This window comes from Dermacentor andersoni, chromosome 1 (assembly GCF_023375885.2).
Source record: "Dermacentor andersoni chromosome 1, qqDerAnde1_hic_scaffold, whole genome shotgun sequence".
Lineage (NCBI taxonomy): Eukaryota > Metazoa > Arthropoda > Arachnida > Ixodida > Ixodidae > Dermacentor > Dermacentor andersoni.
In genome coordinates, this window is record NC_092814.1 from 305,608,330 (window position 1) to 305,624,875 (window position 16,546).

Genomic DNA, 16,546 nt, shown 5'->3' on the forward strand with positions numbered 1-16,546 from the left:
CTGATAACAACACGGGGCGCTGGTGCGTTTCGTTGCGCAGCCTTCCGTGCTTGAAACGCGGAAGCGGTGTGACACGCAGATTGTGCTCATGTTGGCATAGGTGGATTTATCTTCACATATTTTTGCCTGCTGTTCTTGCTCGTTCGATGCTATCTCGGTTCACTAACTGCCATCGAGCAGCAAACTCGGTTAAAACTGGTGCGAACGAGAACCTCGGCGCATCTTACACCCTTTGGGGTGTATGCCTGCCACACAACGATAATCGTCATCTGTCTTCCTTGCGTTTCCTTTCATGAAAATGCCGCGCTCGCTACTTTCCTGTCGGGAATGCTATGTCATGCTGATAACGCGCATGCCGTTCGTTACTGTGAAGTACCAGGCTCGCAGCGTTAAAGAAAGGAAATGCGGACAAGACAGATGATTATTATTGTGTGGCAAGATACGCCCCAAAGGGTGTAAATATTTCTAAGAGTGTACACTGTACACCCTTACACTCTAAGAAAAGGTTACAACCTTTAAATCGTATCTTGCCACGCAACAATAAACGTCATCTGTCTTCTCCGCATTTCCTTTCTGTCTTGTCCGCATTCCTTTCTTTAACGCTGCGAGCCCGGTACTTCCAAGTCACGAACGGCACGCGCGTTATCAGTGTGACGCAGCATTCTCGACAGGAAAGTAGCGAGCGCCGAGTTTTCAAGAAAGGAAACGCAAGCTAGCCACATGACGATTATCGCTGTGGGACAAATATACACCCCAAAGGGTGCAACCGTTTTAAGAGTGTTGCTTGCGTTTAATTTCTTGCGTTTAAAACGTTTAAATTTAAAACGTTTAATTGCGTTTAAAACGCCACGCCCGCTACTTTCCTGTCGGGAATGCTATGTCTTGCTGACAACGTGCATGCCGTTCGTTGCTGGGAAGTACCGGGCTCACAGCGTTAAAGAAAGGAAATGCGGAGAAGACAGATGAGGTTTATTGTGTTGCAAGTTACGACCAAAAGGGTGTAATTTTGTTTTAGAGTGTAAGCCAATGTACACCCTTGGGGGTGTATATTTGCCACACAACGATAATCGTCATCTGTTCTGCTTGCGTTTCCTGCCTTGAAAGCACTGCGCTCGCTACATTCCTGTCGAGAATGCTCTGTGATGCTGATAACGGGCATGCCGTTCGTAACTTGGAAGTACCGGGCTCACCGTGCTAGATAAATAAAATGCGGACAAGACACATGACGATTATAATTGTGGCAAACGGGTGTAATGTTGCTTAAGAGTAAAAACAGTTGCACCCTTTTGGGGTGTATATTTGCCACACATCCATAATCATCATCTGCCTTGCTTGAGTTTCCTTTCTTGAAAACTCGGCGCTCGCTACATTCCTGTCGAGAATGCTCTGTCATGCTAATAAAGCGCATGTCGCTCGGGACTTGAAAGTGCCGGCTCGCAGCGTTAAAGAAAGGAAACGCGGGCAAACCAGATGACTATTGTTGTGTGGCAAATATACACCCTAAAGGGCGCAACTGTTTTTATAGTGTACACTCTAATAAAGATTTACACCCTTTGGCTGTATCTTGTCCCACAACAATAATAGTCATCTGTCTTGCCCGCGTTTCCTTTCTTTAACGCTGCGAGCCAGGTGCTTCCCAGTCACGAACGGCATGCGCGTTATAAGTGTGACGCATCATTCTCGACAGGAAAGTAGCTAGCGCCGAGTTTTCAGGAAAGGAAACGCAAGCAAGGCAGACGACACTATTAAAACGGTTGCACCCTTTGGGATGCATATTTTTCCCACAACAATAATCGTCATCCGCCTTGCTTGCGTTTCCTTTCTTGAAAACTCGGCGCTCGCTACTTTCCTGTCGAGAATGCTGCGTCACACTGATAACGCGCATGCCGTTCGTGACTGGGAAGTATCGGGCTCGCAGCGTTAAAGAAAGGAAACGCACACTCTAAAAACAGTTCGCACCCTTTGGGGTGTATATTTGTCCCACAACAATAATCGTCATCTGCCTTGCTTGCGTTTCCTTTCTTGAAAACTCGGCGCTCGCTACTTTCCTGTCGAGAATGCTGCGTCACACTGATAACGCGCATGCCGTTCGTGACTGGGAAGTATCGGGCTCGCAGCGTTAAAGAAAGGAAACGCGGGCAAGACAGATGACCATTATTGTTGTGGGACAAAAATACACCCCAAAGAGTGCAACTGTTTTTAGAGTGCATCAAGGCAGATGACGATTATCGTTGTGTGGCAGATATACACCCCAAAGGGTGCAAACTTTTTTTAGAGTTTGCCGGGCTCGCCGCGTTAAAGGAAATGTGGACAAGACAGATGACGATTATTGTTGTGTGGCAAAAAGGGGTAACTTTGCTTAAGAGTATGTAGCACGCTTGGACTGGATTTAATACCCCACTGTAAGAAAGTTTACACCCTTTGGAGTGTATATTTGCAACACAACAATAATCGTCATCTGTCTTGCCTGCATTTCCGCTCTTGAAAACGCTGCGGTCGTTAATTTCGTGTCGGCAGTGCTATGTCATGCCGATAACGCGTGTTCCGTTCGTTACTGGAAAGTACCGGGCTCGCCGCGTTAAAGAAAGGAAATGCGGACAAGACAGATGACGATTATTGTTGTGTGGCAAATATACACCCCAAAGGGTGCAACTGTTTTCAGAGTGCACATAATGGTCTCCAGACTAAGGTGTTTCGTCATCTGGTTCTTGGTATATCTCGCCGACTACCCCAGCGATGATGTGGCTTTCGGCCGTATCGCGAATGACTTCGCGGGTACCCAGTGAGCGCAGCAGGAACGGATGACGCATAACCTCATCATACGCAATATGCGAGCTGAAATCGTGGCTTGCTCCGTCATGCGAATACAGGTTCACTGACACGTTCGTCGCTGAAATCCGTTGCGCGCCTGTTATCGTGATGCACCGTTTTGTTTGGCTTAGCTCATCAAAGCTTCACTTACACCTATTTCCACATTACGCATGATCTGTGTGATCTTTTATAACGCTAGCAGAAAAAGCCTAACTATATATCGTCCCGTTGTCGTGGCGCTGAAGAATCCACACACTGTCAACGGCGTGACTTATTAGAAAAGTGAGCTCTGCTTACTGGGCGAACTTGTTCCCAGAAAAAAACAAGCGACATTCGGAGCGTAACGAAGCTTCGAGCACGATCTTCGATCGTCTAATCTGATCGATGGGTCAAGTGCGCCGATTATTTGCCTATTACTCGTCTTACACTGCAGCGTCATCGCTGGTGTTCGCGTACTTTCTAGAACTTATGTACATCGCTATTCGCTTCGCGCATGCAATCTGATCAGACAAGATTCTCTCGCGATAGAATCGGCGACAATATACGGGAAAGTTACGCTTCATGCAGGCGTCCCTTGCGCCAAGCGATAACTTTAACAATTGCTTTAACGATTGTTAGCAGGTGAAAAACGTTCACCGGAAAAGGATAAACGATGTATGTACGCGTGTCAATATACGCGTATCTTATTTACGTAAACATACTGGGCGTCTTTTCTTAAATTTTCGCGAAATTCTTAAAAATCACCCGTGCCAGATTGCACAATTCTATTGTATTATGTTCATTACTCGAGGAATGAAAGGTGGACATTAATTGCCTAATATATCATAGCACCCTATTTTGGCAATATTCTAAACAACATATCAAACTAATCACCCGCGCAGACATGTTGCGTCGTTAGAATTGAATCGGGTGAGTTCTCACGAATACGTCTAAATGGAACGAATTTTAAGGCCCGTGCCATGAAACTGGTTGCATAATACACCGTTTATCCACTCGCACTTTTAGCAAGAGTGTCTTCTTTAGCAGTGAAAAGCAAATTTAACTGAAACACGAAATGCATTTTGTTGCACAATTTGGGAACTATTGTCTGAAAAACTAGGGCTAGCCTCAGACTTCTTAACTATGCTTGACAGTCGCACCGGCTACAATTGGTAAAATGAAATATGTGTTCTAAAGTGATTAGTCAAAAGGTAATTGGTAAAATGTTGTTTATAATAATATTACAAATTTTGATTTATCGTGCAAGGGGTCTCTGACTCTTGGCGTAGTCCAGCTCGACTGCCTGCCATAGGCGAGGTGTATAAATTCTGCTTGGATTTAAACCAACATCAAGAGCAACAACAACAATAACAACAGCAACGCTACGTGATTTATTGAAACTATTTTATTTGTAATAAACGGAAGCCTTCTTTGTCGGACGCCTTGGCACTCATCACTTCGGACGTTCTACAGCTGCATTCGTGTAACAACGTACCCGGTGTCCGTAGTATTAGCTAAAAACGGAAGAATCTTTCCACCGAGCGCCTCCTGTAGCCGTTAGCGTATGCACCAAGTGACAGGAAGCCGAAGTTCCTAGAAAGCGTAACAATTTAAACTGTGCGCGAATTCTTTCACAGGCAGTAACTGTATTTCAGAAGCAGTAAAGCAGAATATTGCGACACTTTGGACGACAAAATGAGAGGGGCGTAGAGAGAGAGAGAGAGAGAGAAAATAATGCCTATCGTAAAAACCAAATTGGCACCAGTCAGAGCGCTGCAAAAGCATACTTTATGCACTCACGCTTCATTCATTACAGCCCCAGCCAAGCAAGCCAACAAGCCACGCACATAGCGCAACTAAAATGCCCCTGCCGGAGCTGTCTTTATTTCGTTTTGCCAGTTGACAACGAGCCTATATGCTTTACAGCTGTATTCGGTTCGTATAGAGGTAGTGCATGACACGATTGTCCGGGAAGATGAAACGGAGAGTCCAAGTCTTGCGGCACCCGGAGTACGATGAGAAGAACCATATGGTAGTCCCGTAAACATCCCCCTTCCCGTTTTGTGCAATAAGTACTTTTAGTATATACAATTTACAGGTATCGTTTGTGGACATTTCAAACAAGAAAGAGCAACAGATAGAAGTAAAGGCCGAGAGTATAACCAACGGATAGGCTGCCTTTACTGGGAAAGGGAAAAAAGAGATATAAAAGCTAACACAAAAATAGGGTAATGAAGGTATGTAGCAACGATATTTTTTTTTTTTTTTGGTGGAGGCGTAGAGTATAGTTAGAGCATCGGGTTTCCATTTTAACGAAGATTAATAACTATACCGATGTGCTTTAGGAATACGTGACTAAAGGTGCATTGTTGGGCTCTCTCTAAAACAAGTAATTAAATTTTTGTGTTACGCCTAATTACGTAATTTGTAATGATTTATTAAGGAGAAACTTGAACCAAAGAAAAGAAATCTAAACGAGAAGGTTGTCTATCCTTCTGCAGAAAACGTCAAACTTACGGCGTTTTATGTATTATTTTTTATCATCCGCGGCGAATCGGGGTGACCCATGCTGTGGGCGCGTGAAGGTCATCGTTTTCCCGCCATTGGTCTTCCGAGGTCGGCACGTGAGCACATTTATTGCATGCCTGAAGTGTTAGACCAGGTCATGTATGCGAGAACCAGATAAAGCGCGACACCATCGTGCGATGATGCAGCGGTGAAACAGTTATCATCATCATCATCAGCCTGGTTACGCCCACTGCAGGGCAAAGGCCTCTCCCATACTTCTCCAGCAACCCCGGTCATGTACTAATTGCGGCCATGCCGTCCCTGCAAACTTCTTAATCTCATCCGCCCACCTAACTTTCTGCCGCCCCTGCTGCGCTTCCCTTCCCTTGGGATCCAGTCCGTAACCCTTAATGACCATCGGTTATCTTCCCTCCTCATTACATGTCCTGCCCATGCCCATTTCTTTTCTAGTCTCGCCGTTCGGGCTCCTCCACGTCCACTTTCGGCTATCCCGCTTGCGGAAGAAAGTATTCATTATCCCCATATTATTCTGTTCCGTAAACTCTACTAATAACTCCCCCCTGCTATTCCTAGTGCCTATGCCATATTCCCCCACTGCCTTGTCTCCAGCCTGCTTCTTGCCTACCTTGGCATTAAAGTCACCCATAATTATAGTGTATTTAGTTTTCACTCTACTCATCGCCGATTCCACGTCTTCATAGAAGCTTTCGACTTCCTGGTGATCATGACTGGATGTAGGGGCGTAGACCTGTACAATCTTCATTTTGTACCTCTTATTAAGTTTAACAACAAGACCTGCCACCCTCTCGTTAATGCTATAGAGTTCCTGTATGTTACCAGCTATATTCTTATTAATCAGGAATCCGACTCCTAGTTCTCTTCTTTCCGCTAAGCCCCGGTAGCACAGGACGTGCCCGCTTTTTAGCACTGTATATGCTTCTTTTGGCCTCCTAACTTCACTGAGCCCTATTATATCCCATTTACTGCCCTCTAATTCCTCCAATAGCACTGCTAGACTCGCCTCACTAGATGACGTTCTAGCGTTAAACGTTGCCAGGTTCATACTCCAATGGCGGCCTGTCCGGAGCCAGTGATTCTTAGCACCCTCTACAGCGTCACAGGTCTGACCACCGCCGTGGTCAGTTGCTTCGCAGTTGCTGGGGACTGAGGGCCGGGGGTTTGATTGTTGTGTTCATATAGGAGGTTGTGGCCAAGTACTGCACCAGGGTGGCCAATCCTGCTCTGGTGAGGGAGTGCGTTACCGGTTCTGGTCACCGGGATCAGGCCACACTCCAGGCCTGTTTGTGCAATTTTATCAACACGCGGATTTTTTTTTTTTTTGATCCGGTGGAAAATTGCCGGCACCGGGATTCGAACCACGGACCTCTTGCACGCGAGGCGGGTGCTCTACCTCTACGCCACCGCTGCACCAGTGAAACAGTCACGCAGGAGCAACATCTCCTGCAAGCATACTTACAGGGGTGCTTGAAACGGAACGTAGAAGGGAGCACGAGGATGATGATGATAATGCTGATGATGATCAAAACTTTCTTCATTGGCCTTCAAAACTGATGGTTTGTCTCGCTATTCCGGGAATCCGTTTGATCTTGCAGTCGCTTTTGCCCTTTCGCAGCGCCTGCTGAACTTTCGGGTCTACGCTGGACCGCATTTCTACCCATGGCTCAATTGCCGGTTTTTCTTTTTTTTTTCTATTTCCGTGTTGTTCTTGATATGCCCACCCCACCCCGTGTGGTCCGCCTCTAGGCCACAGTGTGCGCATTGTGGCTCAAAGTCTTTTGGATAGATTGCGTGCATTCTTTTTGGGCTTGAGCACGTATTTGTTTACATTCATCTCAGTGCTATTTCTTTTCCCTTGTCTATCTCTTTACCCGGTGGTACGTGTCTCCTTCTGCCCAGCCGGTAGCGCTGCAGGATTTCTCAGCGTGTTGTCAGCATGTTTGAGTAGTTGCGCTCATCCGTGTGTTGGGGTGCCCGGGGTAGGAGTGCTCGGCCTGCAGCATGTGCGCCTGCGTTCCCGGTCCTCTACAGAGTGATGCTCTGGTGTCCATATGAGACTTGCTTGTTTTGCGGCTTCCTTGATGTCCTTCAGAATCCTGATGGCTGCCCGCCCTATCGGGCCCCTGGTGTAGTTCCTGAACGCTTCTTGCGAGTCCGTTATGATATATGTGTGTTTGTGTGTGGTTATAGCGCGCTCAATGGCTGCCTCCTCTGCATGGATTGGGTCTCTGCACCTGACCGATGTGCTGTTTCCGGCCCTGCCGCTTCCTTGCAGAGGGTGTTGCTGTCATTCTTCCGTTGTTGTTGTGGGTATATAACTCTGGCCGCTCTTCGTCCGTGGTGTACCGGGTACGTTGGTGTGGGCTTTATTTGCCGGATGTTGTCCAGCTATTCGGGGTCCTCACATTGGTCTTGCGTTTTGCTTATGTAAGGAAGTTTGAGTTTGTCCAACACTGCTGTGCCTGCCCTGCTGTTGGCTAGGCGGCGTTTCTGTGATGCTAGGTGCGTTTCGGTTACTTAATACCAAGTATTGTGAGTTCCCAGCTTAATTGGCTTCTCTGCTGACGCGCTGATCGGAATGCGAGGGCTCTCTTTTATGCCTTCCTTACCATAGCGTTTATTTTCTCCTTGTCTACTTTTTTCAATGTAAGGTATGACGCGACGTACACAATTATACTGATTACGAATGCTTGTATTAGTTTCAGAGTGTCTTTCTCTTCAATGCCTCTTCTCTTGTTGATGATTCTGCCTATTATTTCGCTACACGTTGTGCCTTTTCTGCTACGTCTCTTATTACTGCTTCATTATTGTCGTTTGCGATAGCCAAACCCAGGACTTTAGCCCTTGGATCCTTTCTGGATTCTCGTGCTGTTAAGCCACACCTCGATGGGGCAGCCGTTTCTCACTTTGCTGAACATGAACAGTTCTGATTTGTTTGGGGTACATGTCATCCCGCACTCTTCCGAATACTCAGGGACCGTGTTTACTGCTTCCTGCAATCGGTGTTGTATTTCTCCTTCGTTGCCTCTGTTCGTCTATATTGAAATATCGTCCGCGTAGAGGGCATGCTTGATGCCCTCTATAGCGTGGAGTTTCTATGGTAGCTCCAGCACTGCTATGTAAAATAGCATTGGGGATACTACTGCGTCTTGTGAGGTCCCCCTGTTGCCCATGTTTATGTTTGTTGTAGCCAGGAGAGAAGAGCGAGACCTCCGAACGAGGAGTCACATAAGCACACGTTTAATAGTCTCTCAGACGTGTTGTATCTAATGAAGAAGAAAAAGCACGCGCTGCCTGATCGCCGACGCCGCGCCGTCACGGGAAGCTATCTCGCCGTGCTTTCACCAGATGGCAGCATCTACAACATCTCCCCTCTAGAGCAAGCGAAGTTCGCTGCAGCAGGAGGCTTCACGCACCTCCTACTTCTGGTATACATGTGGGAAGTGTCTTGGCAACACGAAAGAATGTCTGCAGCACCTCCACTGATGCTGGCACTTTCCGCGTTGGTGCTAAGAGGAGGATACTGAACTAGCTGGGTGCTATTCCTGCGTATAGCATCAGTGTCGATGTTAACCCAGTAGGACCGAGGCTCATCGGCTGGGGCTTGTACGTCTGTCAACCAGACGCCGTCTCCGTAGAAAAGCTCCGGCAGGTCGCAGACTCCATGACGTCTGTTGATGTCTTTCCTTTGACGTTTCCAGTATTGTTCTTCGAAGTTCCGAAGGCTCTACTGATACGGCAGTTGGGGTGTCAGCTTGGTGGAATTAAGATGAAGCGCGGTTCTTAGCCGACGATCCATAAGTAGTTCCGCAGGGCTATACCCATTCTTCAAAGGAGACGACCAGTAAGCTAAAAGGGCCAGGTAAGGGCCTTTCGTCTTTGTCATGGACGTCTTGATGATTTTTACCGCAGCCTCAGGAAGTCCTTTACTATGAGGATAGTGAGGGCTAGGTTAATATGCATGAAACCACAGTCTTGAAGGTAGAGTGAAAACTCAGTCGACGGAAACTGCAAGCCATTGTTGTAAACCACTTCCTCAGGAATTCCGTGGCGTGCAAAAAATGACTTGCAGTGGTTGACTACAGCTGCGGACTAGACCTTCTCCAGGGGAACTAGTTCAGGGTATCCTGAATAATAGTCAGCAGCTATCAATCACCACCGGTCCAGTGCAATGCGTTGCCAGAGTCTTTCTGGAAATTCGGAGCTTATTAGAGGCATTTTTCTGCTAACTCTTGTTTCGACTAATTGCTGACATTGCTTCACCAGTGACCTGACGTTAGCTCCTATAATGGGCCACCAGACATAATCTCTGGCTCCAGCAAGTGCCTTTGTTATGCCGAAGTGGCATTCATGGAAGAGTCGTAGGACTTCCCTTTGGCAAAAAGCAGAGACGACAATTCGAGCGGTGTAGACGAGTAATTTGTTCTCCAGAGTGAGGTGGTGAGGATGCTCGCAGAAGGACTTTAGGTCCACTGGTATATCTCGCCTGGAAGGCCATTCTTTCTGCTCAACCGGCGAAAGTCTGCACAAAGATACCTTTAACCGAAGGCAGTGTTTCTTTATGGGAATAGATGTTTTGAAAGAGCGTACGAAAGTTTCCACGTTTTCTTCGAGCTTTGTCTCCTGTTTTTCGTAGAGGCGCTCCGGAAAGAATGTCTGCGGTTAGAAGGTCTTTGTCCGGAACGCATGCAATCTCGTACTGGTATCGCGCCATTCTCATCTTTAGCCTCTGCTATCTGGGCGTCAGGTCGTCAAGGCTCTTAGAAATGAAGATGGGAACAAACGGCTGTGATCTGTCTCCAGCTTGAACAGCTTGCCGTCAAGTTAATCGCTGAACGTGTCACATGCCCAAACTAAAGCAACAGCCTCTTTCTCGATTTGAGCATAACTCTTCTCAGTATCTGAAAGTAATCTTGAGTCATAAATAATGACAGAAAACTTGCCGGTAGTTTGCTTCTGCCCGATTAATGCGCCAAGTCCGAAGGACGTGACATCTGCAGCGACGATTGCTTCTCTTGATGGATCGTAAACTGAAAGGTAAACTGAAAGATATCTATAGCGGCTCCACAGCCACCGTAGTCCTCCATAAAGAAAGCAATAAAATCCCAATAAAGAAAGGCGTAAGGCAAGATCTCTCCAATGCTATTCACAGCGTGTTTACAGGAGGTATTCAGAGACCTGGATTGGGAAGAATTGGGGATAAAAGCTAATGGAGAATACCTTAGTAACTTGCGATTCGCTGATGATATTGCCTTGCTTAGTAACTCAGGGGACCAATTGCAATGCATGCTCACTGACCTGGAGGGGCAAAGCAGAAGAGTGGGTCTAAAAATTCATCTGCAGAAAACTAAAGTAATGTTTAACAGTCTCGGAAGAGAACAGCAATTTACAATAGGCAGCGAGGTGCTGGAAGGGGTAAGGGAATACATCTACTTAGGGCAGGTAGTGACGGCGGATCCGGATCATTAGACGGAAATAATCAGAAGAATAAGAATGGGCTGGGGTGCGTTTGGCAAACATTCTCAGATCATGAACAGCAGGTTGCCATTATCCCTCAAGAGAAAAGTGTATAATAGCTGTGTCTTACCAGTACTCACCTACGGGGCAGAAACCTGGAGGCTTACGAAAAGGGTTCTACTCAAATTGAGGACGACGCAACGAGCTATGGAAAGAAGAATGATGGGTGTAACGTTAAGGGATAAGAAAAGAGCAGATTGGGTGAGGCAACAACCGCGAATTAATGACATCTTAGTTGAAATCAAGAAAAAGAAATGGGCATGGGCAGGACATGTAATGAGGAGGGAAGATAACCGATGGTCATTAAGAGTTACGGACTGGATTCCAAGGGAAGGGAAGCGTAGCAGGGGGTGGCAGAAAGTTAGGTGGGCGGATGAGATTAAGAAGTTTGCAGGTACAACATGGTCACAATGAGTACATGACCGGGGCTGTTGGAGAAGTATGGGAGAGGCCTTTGCCCTGCAGTGGGCGTAACCAGGCTGACGATGAAGATGATGAAACTGAAAGGACAAGGCGAGACGAGAGTACCGACTTCCATCTGTGGAACGCCTGTTGTTGTGGAGCATCCCAAGCGAAATCTTGTTTTCTTGACAGCAAAAGAGTAAGTGGGTGCAGGATCTCAGAGAGATTAGGAACGAATCCGGCGAGGTGCGTTGCCATGTAGAGAATGCTCTGTAGCTCGGTCCTATTTCTTAGGCTCTCTATTTTCAATAGCTTCAACCAGTGTCCAAGGAACATAAGGCAATGGACATTAAACAAGCATTTGCTTTCTTTCAGTGTCACTCGAGCCTTGACGAGTAGCTGAAGGACATTTCTGAGTGTCTCGTTGTGCTCATGCTCGTTCTAACCCCAAATAAGGATGTCGTCCATGTGACAGACAGCCCTGTTGACGCCTTGTAAGATGGATGAGATCTGTTTCTGAAAGTGTTCAAGAACAGACCCAATTCCAAACGGTAACCGGTTGAAGTAGAAGCACCCAAAAAGCGAGATGAATGTGGTGAGGTTTTTAGTATCTCCACTGAGCGGAATTCGCCAAAATCCAGAGTTAGCGTCCACCTTAGAGAACGCTTTGGCCCCGTGAAGAAGTCAGATAGTGTGCTCCACAGAGGGGATAGGATGTCATTCTTTCAGAACGTGGCGATTCAGTTCTGTGAAGTCCACGCAGATTGTCACGTCTCCGAAGGGCTTTGGGACGACTGCCATTGGTGCACACCATTCAGTCAGGTCATCAACAGGTGATATGACGCTGATTTTCTGCATTCTTTGTAGTTCCATGTGTGTCTTTTCAAATAAAAAATCGGGATGCACCTTGGAGAACTCAGCGCGAAAGGGTTCGCTCCTGCTTGCAGCTGAATCGAATGTTCTCTGTACAGGTTGCCGAGTGCCTGGAACAACGCTGGAAATTCTTCTCAGCAATGGCGTATATAAATATCAAGATCTGGCATTCTTTGATTGCTGCCTTGCCTAGCAACAGAGTGCGGACCTCATCTAGGACGTATACATCCTGAGTAGTCGTACGGTCGCGGTAGATGAACTCGAGTTTTGCCACTCCTGCGGCAGGAAATATTTTTCCATCTGGAACATGTAGCTGGCGAGGAGGAACTGAAAGGATAGGTCTGTCTTTGAGTGTCTGGAATATTTGCGTTGGGAGGACGGTTTCGTCGGCGCCAGTGTCAATTTTAAAGTGTACTGGCTGACTTTGAACCAAGACTGTTGCCTCCCACGTTCCAGCATCCGACGTCTTCATTGCCCCGAGGGACCCTGCTCCTAAAGTTTCTTGTTGGGTTTCAACACAATCGAGGCTCCACGACATGCATACGGAGGCGTAATGACCCTTTTTTCGGCAATTCCTGCAGACTTCCCAGCGTGCTGGGTAGAGAGTGCGAGGACCGCACCAACGGCATGGTTTCTGGACGCTGTTTTTACAAGAAGATGATGACGGCTTGTTTCCGCTGCAGGAATAGCTGCCGCTTTTGTTATGTTTCGAAGTACGCCAACTGGTTTGGGGACCGGATGCAACTTTGTTCGGAGATGGCACTTCCTTTTGGAGCTTGGCTTGTTGCTGATGGTCGCACTCGAGAGCATTTTGAAGAGTGAGGTCTGCGTCGAGCTGTAGCCTGGCGGATAGCTGCTCATCTTTTATTCCAACTACCAGGCGGTTGCGCACGAACTTTTCTCGAAGAGAGGCGAAGTCGCAATCTTTCGAAAGTGTGTGAAGTGCAGCACCGAAATATTCGGCCGACTCACCGCCTTGTTGCACTCTGATGTTGAATCTGGCTCGTTCAAAGATAACATTGCGTCGCGGGATTTGTTGAACTGCTCTACAAGTTCATTGAATTTCTTGGAATTCTCTTCAGAGAGAGCAAAGGTAGCGTAGATTTCTTCGGCTTGCTCGCCCATGATGTAGAGCAGAGCGTCTACGTGATATTTCTCAGGCTTCACGCACAATGTTGAAGAGGTGTGAAACGTTCAAATCTTTGTTTCCACTTCGGTCACTCGTTCGGCGAAGAAAAGTTGAAGGCGCCCGGTGGTTGAATTACGAATGAGGCCATGGCCTCGAATGTTAGGCAGTCGCGTTGCTTGAGTTCCGAGATGTGCATACAGAGAGCAGCCCACTGGCGTTTCCTTGCTGACGTCATCCTTCGCACCGAGGATGGCTAGGAGTCGATTTCCGCTAGTAGCACCTGTCCTTCCAACACCATGTTGGAGCCAGGAGGGAAGAGCGAGACGGCCAGACGAGGAGACACATTACCACACGTTGAATAGTCTCTCAGACGTGTTCTATCTAAAGCAAAAGGAAAAGCACGGGATGCCAGATCGCCGGCGACGCGCCGTCACGGGTTATTATCTCGCTCCGCTTTCACCAGATGGCAGCATCTACAAGAGAAAACGCGATACTTTCACTTGTCTGGGTGCGGTAATGGAAAAGTTCGGGCAGCTGAGTACATAATAAAAATTACTAACATATATAATTGTTACGGCGAGATGTTTAGAAAATGGGTCTACTTACACCATTTAAAGGAGGCACAAAGCGTGCCACAACAAAGGTGCAGGACCGCGAGACACTAGCTCGTTCTCTTTATTGCCCGCTGTACTTGAACTGCTTGTTCTACATTCGCAGGATAACTGACTCGTAACACTAACGTCCGGCGACAAGAACACCGACTCAGTGCAGGTTAACAAGGGCTGCGTGGGAAATGTACCACAAAAACTATAAAGAAGTACGAGGGACATGATACGGCCTGAGGCCCTCAACGTGCACAAGTGTGTGCGGGGATGAGCAAAAGGAGGACGAACGCATCAGTGGAGTGATTTCATAAGTGACACTTAAGTGGTCACTTGGCGGCGGGGAAAGGCGGCGGCAGGGAAAGAGCAGCTTTTCGGAAAGGCCGGCACGTCGTGCTGGGGACCACGGGAATGCAAGCGATTCATGAGGGAGAAATTGGGTGGTCGTGCGGTGGCTAATCTAGCGAGACTGTTGGTGCATCTGGGACTCAAAATAAGTGAGTGCGGGCAACTTGACGTACATGGTCGGCACGTGCAATAGTTTCTCGAGCATCATTCAGTAGTAGCTAGGGCACCCAGAGGAAGACACCAGGGCGTCCATGTGCAATGTAGGGTTTCAACCGTATGAGAGAAAAAAATGGTGCATGACCAGCGATCTCATGCCTCGAACTCTTGTACGTAAATGTCACAAAAGGTAACGCAACATCTCAATCTTGGTGGTCAGCGGACGCATACATTGCCAGGATATCGATAAGCGTTCGCTTTAGGCGTTCCATAAAGCCATTCGCCTTGGGATGGTAGATCATAGTCAACTTTTGTTTTATCGAGCAAGATATTAAAATACCGTCGATCACTTTCGAAAGGAAATGTCTGCCCCGGACGGTTAGGAGTCGCCGAGGAGCCCCGCATTGGAATATGATGCTATGCAAGTGCAGTTGCGACAAAAACGCCGAAAGCGTCTTCATTACATGTATGGCCCTGATCAACAAATAAGTGAAAGCAAGCTATGTCGCTGTAACCTCATTTGTAAGTACAAAGTATTTGTAGCGTATTGCCTCTATGCCCACTTTATCTGAGCGATTTCGGAGCTCATTTCTGGATGAGTAGCACGTCATTGCTACGGTCCAATCAGCAAGTTTTTCAGCTCCTATATTCTCTAATTCATTTCGCCATGACAGTTTCACGTGTGTTTTGTGTAAACAAAACAATTCGGCAGTGCTCGCCTCACAATGACTGTCGACGGAAATGCGTTTAGCATTGAATCAATATAGCGGCACAATGTGTTGTCACCGTCAAAAGGAGCTATGTAGAAGGCGTGTACTGCTGCTGGACTCCTCTTTCAGGCTGCCCTAGGAACACTCGGCGCCGTCTAGCGCCGTCGCCGTGAAGCCTGCGCGTGGCCTCCAAAATGCATGACCCACCGGTACGTGCGAACGCTGAGAAATGCCCCATGGCCGGCAGCCCGGACTCCTCTCTCGCGCTTCTTTCTAGACACGGTACGCCATCTAGTGGCGCTAGCGAGAAGTCCGTACGGGACCTCCGAGACGAGAAGCTTGGCGTGCCAGTGCCTGCGAACAATGAGAATTGTTCAAGACGTAATTTTGGGCTAGTTGGTTCATATCGGTAGTAACACAGCGCGAGAGAACACAAGGGACCAGACGAAGAAGAACGACACACACAGAGGGCGCACTAACAACTGAAGGTTTATTCACTGGGTGCGCAGAATAAGTATAGGCAGAACACGAATAAATAGAAGATAGGAAGATATAAGACACATCAAAGAGCATCACATGGTAAAGCCTACTATGCGTGAAGAACGGTTCCTGTAAGGAATCTGACTGTCGGAACATAGAACATGTCGAACAGCTTGCTGACACAAGAATCACCCAGTTTTTTTATCTCTAAGGCTTCAACGCTCTCCCTTGTTAGCTATCTGTTGATTTTAATATGACGCTAGTTTGAGCGATACCACGGTGGCCAGGTAGAATTTCCTGATCACAATAAAGACGAAAGGATAGATATTGATTCATTAGGTTTATTGTCCCAAATCAAGACTGTGGTTTTGAGTTGTACCGCAACGGGCATGTCGCGATTAATTTTCACAGCCAGCGGTCCCTTTATCGTGTACCTAAGTATACAAGAGGCGTTCTTGCAATTCACCCTCATGAACATACGGTAACTGTAGACGACAATCGAAGCAGCGATCACGTGCTCCGTGGCAGAACGTCATAGCCACTCAACTATACGGCGGTAATTTGGTTAAAGAAATGGGACAGCATAAGATAGAAGAGATACAGATGTGAAAAACAAATGGTAATATAGATCATACGAGAAGGAAAAGTTCATTATGAAGAATAGCAAACAAGTCTTAGCATAAAAGTGTGCAAAGTGGAAAAGCTAGCAATATATTCCTATCAGAAAAAAGAAAGAAATGAAAAATGATCAATATATTATAAAAGGTATTTTTCAATTGACGTAAACAAAAATTGCCAGGTTCCTAGCAAATCGTCCGTAAGAACTATTTACCAAGTGATTTTTGCAGTTCGGGTAGGCAAGCACAGGACTCTGAGAATTGTGCTTCCGGAAGATGTCTTCCGGAAGATGAGAATTCGTGCTTACGGGAAGGTGTCTTGTCTTTTATGAAATTTTGTGTTAGGTTTTATTGATCACTCTACCTTACTTAACG